The 10,013-nt window shown below is 41.0% G+C and overlaps 1 protein-coding gene across 1 annotated transcript in view; it reads left to right on the forward strand.

Annotated features, from left to right (window-relative positions):
• LOC107104891 (zinc finger BED domain-containing protein 5-like) overlaps nt 1-10,013 on the forward strand; it is a 16,788-nt gene that overhangs the window by 3,607 nt on the left and 3,168 nt on the right. The window lies entirely within an intron of this gene.

The raw sequence follows: 10,013 nt of genomic DNA on the forward strand, positions 1-10,013 counted from the left end.
GTAGAGCGGGGCGGGGCGGGGGGATGGGGGATCTGGGCGGGGGGCACTGGGGCCCCAACTGCAATGAACCAGCTTTGGGGGGGCCCAGCTTGCAAAAGGTTGAGAACCCCTGCTGTAACTGTTAGATGCATCTCTTCTCTAACATACCTGAATCTGAAGGCTCATCCCCTCATTTAGTTCAGCAGAGGCATGGTAACGAGCCACTAAAAATTGGATGCATCAAAAATTGCAGGATAGTACCTCTAGATTGGATTTGAGCCAATCTCTGCTGAACAGCAGACTAATTAATCTGCTGTTCACTAGCTCACCACTAGATGGCGTCATAAGATTTATCAGTTCATGTATAATTTCTCACTATAACATTGTTTCTAACTCGTTGTTTAATGTTTTCATTTTAAAATGTTGTGTTCCATTTTTCCAGCAGGTCACTACAACCCCCCTCGCCTCCCCTTTTTTCATTGAACTTGTACATCTCAAACATCCAACAATTTTTCCTTACTTCTAGGCTGGACTATTGTAATTCTTTACTATCAGGAAGTCCAGAAACTGTAGTTAAAAGCCTTCAGCTGATCCAAAATGCTGCAGCCAGAGTTCAGATGAATATTAAAAAGATAGATAATAACTCCACTATCTTAGCTTCTCTTCATTTGCTCCCTGTTAAATCTAGAATACAATTCAAATCCTCCTTCTCACATATAATGCCTTAAATAGGGTGACCAGATTTGGGTTTCTGAAAAGGAGAACCCTTTTTTTATCGGGGGGGTGGGGGGTTACTAGTGTTTGCTGGAATTTCTAAAAGATGAATGGGAGGCAGATCTTTTAGTTATCAGGCTCCTCTCCTGTGGAACCAACTACCAGTTTTAGTCCGTGAGGCAGACACCCTGTCTACTTTTAAGGCTAGGCTTACAACTTTCCTTTTTGATAAAGCTTATAGTTAGAGTGGCTCAGGTATCCTAAACTATCTCTATAGTTATGCTGCTATAGGCTTAGACTGCTGGAGGACATAGGGACTTCTTTTTCATCATTCTGCTTCGTTCTATCTCCCTTCTCCCACTTTGCAGAATTTGTTCATTCAATCTTAAATGTTCTGTTCTCTCTGCTTTTCCTAAAAGTAGCTCCATCTGGTCTGTTCCTGTTTGGCCGTGACACCTTTGTTTATAGATGTTAGAGCTCTGCCTGTTTTTAAGTGTACCCCTGTTTCTCTAACTGTGACTGGCTTGATGTGCTCTCTTCATCCTCAGACGTGTGGGCCTGCCCAGGGCTCGTCTGCATTAGGGGTGTGCAAAATAATCGTGATGATGATGCATCGTGATTCTAATTTTCGTGATCTACTGCATCGATTCTTGATGCCAAGAATCGATTATTAATTTCAAAAAATGAATAAATAAAATTGCATGAATGGTTGGCGAACATCAGCCAAAAACAAGTGTAATACAACTTCCAGTCCAGTAGATGTCGCTGCAAATGTGTTGACGCACGCTGCCTTGTGTCACAAGCATTTCCGGCCGCGGGATACTGTGCCGAGTCATTCAAAAACAAAACATGGAGGAGAAAATATTGCAATGCATCGCAATAATTCAAGTATCGTGATGGATCGTGATAGAATCGCATCGTGGCCTGTGAATCGTGATTCGAATCGAATCGTGACTTCTTTGGCAATACCCACCCCTAGTCTGCATGGCTGTGTGTTTCCTGGGCGGGGCCGCCTTTTACAGCTGCTATTTGTGTCTCTGCTTCTGTCTCCTTGAACCTCAGTCGGCTTCAGCAGATGGCCGCTCACACTAAGCCTGGTTCTGCTGGAAGTTTCTTCTTGTTAAAAGGGAGTTTTTCCTCTCCACCATCGCTACAAGCATGCTTAGTGTGAGGGATTGCCTTGGAGTCAATGAGTCGATGCAATCAACTGGTTTTCCTTAGGTAGAAAACTTTGAATCAATTTGACTGTATGTTTTGGTTTAACTGTATAGTGCCCTGAGATGACATGTGTTGTGAATTGGCACTATATAAATAAACTGAATTGATTTGAATCGAAGTTTTATTTACAAACTCAGCAAAGCAGCATGGGGAAAGGACAGGGTATCCCTGGGGGGGGCAGTCACTAGCAGTGTTGAAGGATGAAGGCTCAGGCTGGAGGATGTGTGCGTCCAAGTGATGAGTTTCCAATGAAGGGAGTGAACTGAGTCTGTCTCAGAGGCAGTGGAGAGTTGGCAGGCAGATCGAACTGGAGGGGAAGGAACGGGAGCTGCAGATAGGAACAGGTAGTGACGGTCAGCAACAAGAGAGCTGGAGTCTGAGTGATCAATCAAGGAGAGCTAAATGTAGCTAACCTGTAGCATGCCCACACTGAAGCTGCACAGCAGCTGCACCATATTCAGGGTGAGGCTGGTGTTAAAAGGTTACTGTCCCTTTCAGTGTTAAGAATAAGCCAAGTTTTAAGTAGTTTGGCTTTCTTACCAGGAGCATTAGCAGTGTAAAATTGAGACTATTCCTCTAAGATAACAATGTTTTTTTCTTTCAGGGATATTTATAAGGCATGAGGTACACCAAGATTACCAGCTTCAACTTTACAATACATATTTACCACCTCAAACACACACAACAATAAATTAAGCTTCACTACACCAAAGCTACCACCTAAAGAATTATAGCAAGCTAAGTTACACTAATGTGTTAAAAGTAGCTTAACTACATCAGAAGCTACTTAACGTTGTATCAACCTAATGTCAATTCAAAATGAGTCTGACACACTGGTTAAAACATTTATTAAAGATCAGCTAATGACATAACACAGTGTAAACATTATTTTATGATCAGCATATTAAAATAAAAAGTGAAGTAATTACCAGTAGACAAACTAGTAAACAATCTGCTGTTATTAGAACCAAATTAAAGGTACTTTGTAGTGTTCTACTCATCGAGACATGGCTATGAGTTTGCATTCAATGGACATCTCTAGGGAAAACAAAACCCTACAAAAGGCATCTTATTTCTTTAGGGTCTCCCTTAGAGAAAAACTTCTTCAGACCTCAATTAAACAGTCGATTCAAGTAACAAATGAAACTGTTTACAAAAGAAGGTGAAAAAATAAAGAAGCTAATTAAGTGATACATATATTTATGTCTCACCGTATAATTTAATTTCTAACTGCATATTTATTCATTGTATTTTGGGGGCAATTAATTGAATGCTTATTTATTTATTTATTGAGCATTTATTTATTTATGTATTTTTTTTATATACGTTAGAGCTGTTCCTTCATACCTAAAAAATCTTATCTGTGCAAAGCCTAAAAACAGATTTTTGTAAACATCCTGTCAGGTAAACTAGGCCATGAAAATACAATATCGAAGTTTCACTACTGCTCTCTAATTAGAGTATCTTAGTGGCACACATGAGAGAATTATCCTGCCATAATGCAAGAGCACATCATTTCAATTTGAGAAAATAATTTCTTCTTCTTGCACTCAAAACTTATAATGCTCAAACTCAAAACATGCGCTCTCTCTCAAACATTTTCTCTTCTCTCTCAAATCTTTGTTTCTTCTCTCAGATTTAATACTTCTTGCACAGATATTTTCTCCTCTCGCTTGCCTCCTTCTCTTCGCACACAAACTGCGCTCTCGAGTCTCAGATACGCTCGCAAACACGTAGGCTCTGCTTGCGGATGTTTTTTGCTCTCTCTCGGATTGCAGTTGGATCGTCGCCTAGCAACCTTTCCAGCCAATAGAACGACAGCCTCAGAAAGGGTGCGCTTGTTTAACCCTACTGAGTGTGCCTGTGCTACTACGCCACTTATAAGAGCATCACCTGAAACTGCTATTTACAGTAGTTTTGTGGCCGATTGTTGTTTCAAAATAGAAAACCTGGTTTAATTTCTTAGTTTTGCCCTGGATTTTGTAGCGTTTGTGGACGCTACGTCACTACTTGATCAAAGCAATAACGTCACTACATGAAAGTTACTTGATAAATAAAGCAGCGACGCTACGGTCAAGCTACTGGAACATGTAGTTAAACTAATAGCTTCGCTACATGTAGCGCACTACTGCCCATCACTGAGATCTGGTAGGAGATAATGGAGGGAATCCATCAGGTAAGTGTAGCTTTTGAGACCATTGAAGTTCAGTGTGAGGGTAAATTGTCTCTTTCGTCTTTGTGGCCGACTTTAAAACATTAGGTCTATTTGAAAAGTTCAGTTATTACAAACTAGTTCAATAACCAGTATGATAACTACATAGACCTTAAAATGCTGCAATATAAAAGACAGGCTTACCTGGAAAGTGGGAAAAGGAATGAAAGACCTCAGCTCGTCCATCTTGTAGGAATGCTACTTCAGCACCAGTAGCAGTTGCATCCACCTCCAGCTTGAAGGGCTTGTTGTAATTAGGGGCTGCCAATACTGGGGCACTGCAAAGAAGAAGCTTGGCACAGTTGAATGTATGTAAACACATAGTAGTCCACAAAATCCATCCATCTGACATGCAGCTTCCATCACCAGGGACAGGTACAAGCTCAGTTAAAGTATGGCCAGGGACTTTTATGGGGAACTCAAAATTTTAAAGTTCCTCCACTCTCATAAAACGGGACAGATGGACCCAATATTCAAGGTGAGACAGCCAGTAGGAAAGTTCAAAAATTTTATTAAAATAAAAACATAAAGAGACAGAACAGAAATGAAGCTGCTAAGGATCTGGGACTACAGGAGGGGGGCGGGGCACCCCCCAATTACAGACACTCTGTTTAATAGTTCAGTCCAATCAATGAAAGGGGCGCAATCCAGCCGCTAAATATGGCAAGCCAAGAATGCCACTATTCGCCTTTAATTATCACATTAAGATTGAAATAAACCCGCTAAAAGCGCCCGTTTTTCTGAAATTTCGCCGCTATTTTCTCTGTCTTTTACCAACAAGCGCTGCTTTTTACGTCCGTCAAGAGAGAACATGAGCTATGGGGTTCAAACCTGCACTGACCTAAGCAAGTGTTTTAGCATTGCACTACTAACACTTTTAATCAGAAACTTTCCTGTTACATAGTTGGTTTTTGCATTTGTCTCTATTTCAAAAAATAGATCTTAAATGCAACAAACCAATGGAGCCTCTTTATGTTTTATAGTGAAAAATGAACTAATCATAAATGCATTAACATGAAGCAGCACTGGGGCAAAATGGGTTAGCTTAGATGACACCAGGAGACCCAGTTCCAAGGCGGGGCTCAGCTAGAAGTCATAAACTGACAAAATGGCTGCTACCTTGTGCCAATTGATGTCATTGATGTTATCCTACAAGGTCTGACTGTTGGTGTCTGATAATCTGTACTGAATAAAAGCTCGACTGTTTTCTTTTTTACTGCTTAAAGACACATTAAATATTATCTGAAACAATTGGTTGCTGTTGTTGCTGCTGTGGGTGATCAAAACAACATTTATGTTAAAATATAGATTTGAATTTAGTGAGAGGTGTGAAAACAGGTTTTCACCCCCGTGTAGCCGTTTGTGGTATTGTTTCTGCAGAAGCAGCACTGCAGTTAGCGAAAAGTATTTCACACTTTGGTTTAGGTGGTCTCATTCGATAGACAGGCACGCTCTTTTTTAGCCTATGTACATTTCATTTAAACAGGAAGTATTTTGTGGTTCCCTTTAAATACCTCTTTTGACACTACTGTGCTGCAGCAACAATTCAAAATGTTTGTAGAAGTTTTGGGAGTCACCATGGAAAGCTGCTTTTTAAAGTAATGTCTAAGCTGTTTAGTGAGACGGTAAGGGTCAAATGAAACTCACGGTCATCTGAGTCATAGCAACTACAAAACAGACTTAAATCTGAGGTAACCAGACTTTTATTAAGTTCTTCTGAAAATATTTCGACAGCTATCTTTGACAATTCTGTTGACTCACATTAGAGCAGGGATGTCAAAGTCCAATACAGCGAGGGCCAAAAAAAAAAAACAAATTTGCCACAAGCTGAGGGCCGGACTGGTTAAAGGTTTATTAAATCATATTGAAATGAACAAAGCCTATTGAAACAAGACCTAAAACATTGTTTAAAAAAAAGCAATATATTAATAGCAATATTAATATACTAAACTTTTATTACAGTTTGCTGACACCTGTGCGCAGCACTTGCGGAGCGCAGTTAGTGCACTCCGCCTCCTTAGACTCCAGCCAGCTTGGATTGTTTAAGGGGAAAAAGCAAGAAACAAAAAAATCCAAACATGCACATCAAAATAAACTAAAGTAAAGGAAAACACAATCATGTTTTCACCTGGGAATGTAATGTTGGTGTGTGCAACACAATCGCACCAACAATACATTCCCCACAATGCAACGGTAGCCTGCGAAGCCACAAGCGGCTATGGTCTGTGGGGCGGTTCTAATGGTAATCAAATATCATCCAGGGGGCCATGGATAAACAATTGCCTTGACTTTGACATATGTGCATTAGAGCAAAGTGTAATTGGATTGCTTATGTTTTGAAGCACCTGGAAGCTAATCTTCCTCAGCACATTCCCAGTCAGATGCAGATCAAAAACCCATCTGTAATTTTTCAGGTTTGTTGGAGTTTGCTGTTTTGTATTGGTTTTGTGTTTGTCCATCTTAATTATGGTGAGTGGTCTTGTGGAACCTCTCTGGAATAAGTATAAAGAAAATATTGTAGATGGATGGAAGCTAAAACTGCAATTTTCCCCCTCAGTCCAACAAGCTGCAAAAAGTCAGGAGACTTCTTCCCCTCTGCTTCCACTTTACCCGGTAACTCAGTAGATGTGCTGGGTGATAATTTCCAACATTACAGAAGACTTCTTCTCTAATATCTCATATTTTCTCAGAAAATAACTTTTCAAAGTTATTGCAGGCCTTTTTAGAATGGAGTTCATCGTCAACGTAGATAGGAGGGTTTCTTAACCTGTTTACTGTGCCAAATAAGTTGCAAGCATTCTTGATGTTTTGTTTGCGAACCTCAGAAAAGAATGATTTTCTTCCATCGTTTAGTTTTAAATTATATTTGTGAAGTCTCTCTTTATAGATTTCATTGTAAACTGGCCAACTCTTCGATCATTTTTCAATGGAGATTTCATCTTCCCAGAGAAAACCTCACTTCACAGCAATGGAATCAGTGATGTATGTACACCAATGTTAAATCCAGTACCAATGCTGTCACCATTGCTTTTACCAGTTAGAATAAACTCAGATAAACTGCAAAAGTTTGTTCAGTGGCCAACTCCTCTTTCTGCTGTCTTGATGTTTTACCTATGGATTTTATTAGGAAGGTTTGGCCTGTTTTAGAGTCTAATTTTATTCAAATCGTAAACACATCCCTTATGTCAGGTGTTTTCCCCCAGGCAATTATTAAACCATTGCTGAAAAAGCTATGCTTGGACAAATTAATCCTGGATCCTGGGGTTTCTGGTACAGCTCTGGATTGGTTTAAATCCTACCTGAAGGACGGGGACTTCTATGTGTCAGTAGGGAACTTTAAATCAGAGACCAGAAACATCTCATGCAGGGTTGTTTATGGCTCCATTCTGTGGGCCCTCCTTTTCAACATCTACATGCTCCCTTTAACTCAGATTATAGAAAACAAAAACAGCAGTTACCATGCAGACGACACACAGCTTTACAGCACAATGTCACCAGGTAACTATGAACCCATCAGAGGGTTGGGTAGATGCGTAGAACAGATCAATATGTGGATGCGTCATAATTTTCACCAAGTGAATAAAAACAAAACTGACGTAATAAGCTTCAGACCAAAGGAGGATAGATCCAGAGTTAGCTCACAGCTTCACCCACTACAGCTAGAAACCACTGATTGCGGCCGAAATCTTGGTGTCATGGTGAATCTTCAGAGGCACATAAAGGCAGTTACTAATTCAACATTTATCACTTAAAGAACATTTCCAGGATTAAAGGACTAAGCAGGATCTAGAAAAACTCATCCATGTTTTGTTTAGCTGTTATGAGAGCTTCACCTGATCCAAAACGCTGCTGCCCATGTTCTCACTAGAATTAAGAAAGTAGAACACATCAGTCTGGTTATGAAGTTCTTCCACACGCTCCCTGTAGCTCAGATAATAGACTTTAAAATCCTTCTGTTAGTCTAATAGATCACTGAATGGATCAGTATCTTGTCCTGACAGAAAAACCTCGCTGGACCAATCCATAGTGCCAGCAAGCCTTAAGTCTGCCTCCCTTATTCCAGTTCCAAAGAAGCCTCAGGTCACCTCACTCAATGATTACCAGCCTGTCGCACTGACTCCCATCATGATGAAGTGCTTCGAAAGGCTGGTTAAAGAATACATCATCTACAGTCTGCCGCCAACATTCGACATGTTCTTGTTCGCATACCGACAAAACCGCTCCACTGAGGACGCCATCTCCTCTGCTGTTCACCTGAGCCTAGCCTAGAAGTATTCCCACATGCGGATGTTGTTCCTAAACTTCAGTTCAGCTTTCAACACCATCATACCACAGCATCTGTTAGAAAACCTGGAACAGCTGGGATTCAAAACAACCCTTCACAATTGAACACCTCTGATGTCATCAATCTAAGCACAGGCTCCCCTCAGGGCTGCGTCCTGAGCCCCCTGCTGTTCACCCTGATGACACATGACTGCGTCCCCAGGTTCACCACCAATCACATCCTGAAGTTTGCAGACGACACCACGGTGGTGGGCCTCATCAGAGACGACAACGACCTGAACTACAGAGAGGAGGTGGAGCAGCTGGTGGACTGATGCAAAGATAACAGCCTGATCCTGAACGTGGAGAAGATGAAGGTGATGATCTTGGACTTCAGGAAGAACCATCCTAACCACGCTCCACTGCTCATCAACAGCTCAGCTGTAGAGGTGGTCAACAGCACAAAATGCCTTGGGGTGCACATCACAGACACCCTCACCTGGAATGTAAACTCCGCCTCACTGGTCAAAAGGGCACAGAAGCACCTGTACTTCCTGCAAAGGATGAGAAGAGCCCACCTGCCCCCATCCATCCACCACCTTCTACAGAAGAACCATAGAGAGCGTTCTGACCAGCTGTCTCACTGTGTGGTGTGGATGCTGCAGCGCCTCAGACTGGAAGAAAGGGAGAAGAGGGGTGGGAACAGCAGAGAAGATCATCAGGGGTCCTCTTCCCTCCATTAAAGACATTTCATCCCAGTTAAAGTGCGAAGAAAAAGATAGGAAGCAGGACGACCATCTAGGACAGCGTGACATAAACATATCACCAGAATTGTTGACCAAGTATGAGCACTATACTCAGATGATCCACCCTGAAATAGAAGATATCCCTCTGTACCTTTCAGACTTAAAATTAAGTCTGTAAAATTACAAAAACAATTTAACACAGAAATAAAGGACAGAAAATAAACAAACAAAAAACTAGCCTGACCAATATGTCTTCCTCATGACTTACAGAACCGAGAGAAAGATTTACACTTTTTCATCATTAAGATGTTTTCATAAACTAACAACCTTGATTGAAATTCACCTTTTCATTGTTGCAGACCTTTCTTGATCACTTTGTTTTGTTTTTAATTAATTAATGCTGGTGCAGTTGATCAATTCAATGTCAATTCAGTTTATTTATATTGTGGCAATCGGTCTGTGACAGTGTACGTCACTTCCGCAAAAGCGCAATGCATTTAGGGTAGTTAGTGCCATTTCTGTGGTGAAGAGACAGCAGCAACAAACAAAAGAAAACTAACAGAGAATAGAAGTGTTCTAGTTGCTTCCTTTGGAAATAATGGGACACTGGTGCTGCGTCAAAGGATGCAATAGTAATTCTAAATAGAAAACAGCAGATGGGGCCTTACGGTTTTTCGTATTCCCCACTTGGAAAAAAAAATACGGCCCGCAGACAGAGGACTTAACAAAGAGGCGTCGGGCTCCGTGGGTCGCTGCTGTAAGAAGGAAAGACATCACGTTTCATTAAATATCTCCTCATGTTCGTGTTTGCTCTCGGCATTTTCACAAAGGTAAGTCCTTATAAATATACACTAATACAAATCAACACGCTGAAATGGTTT

Source organism: Cyprinodon variegatus, unplaced genomic scaffold (assembly GCF_000732505.1).
Source record: "Cyprinodon variegatus isolate N-32 unplaced genomic scaffold, C_variegatus-1.0 Scaffold1939, whole genome shotgun sequence".
Lineage (NCBI taxonomy): Eukaryota > Metazoa > Chordata > Actinopteri > Cyprinodontiformes > Cyprinodontidae > Cyprinodon > Cyprinodon variegatus.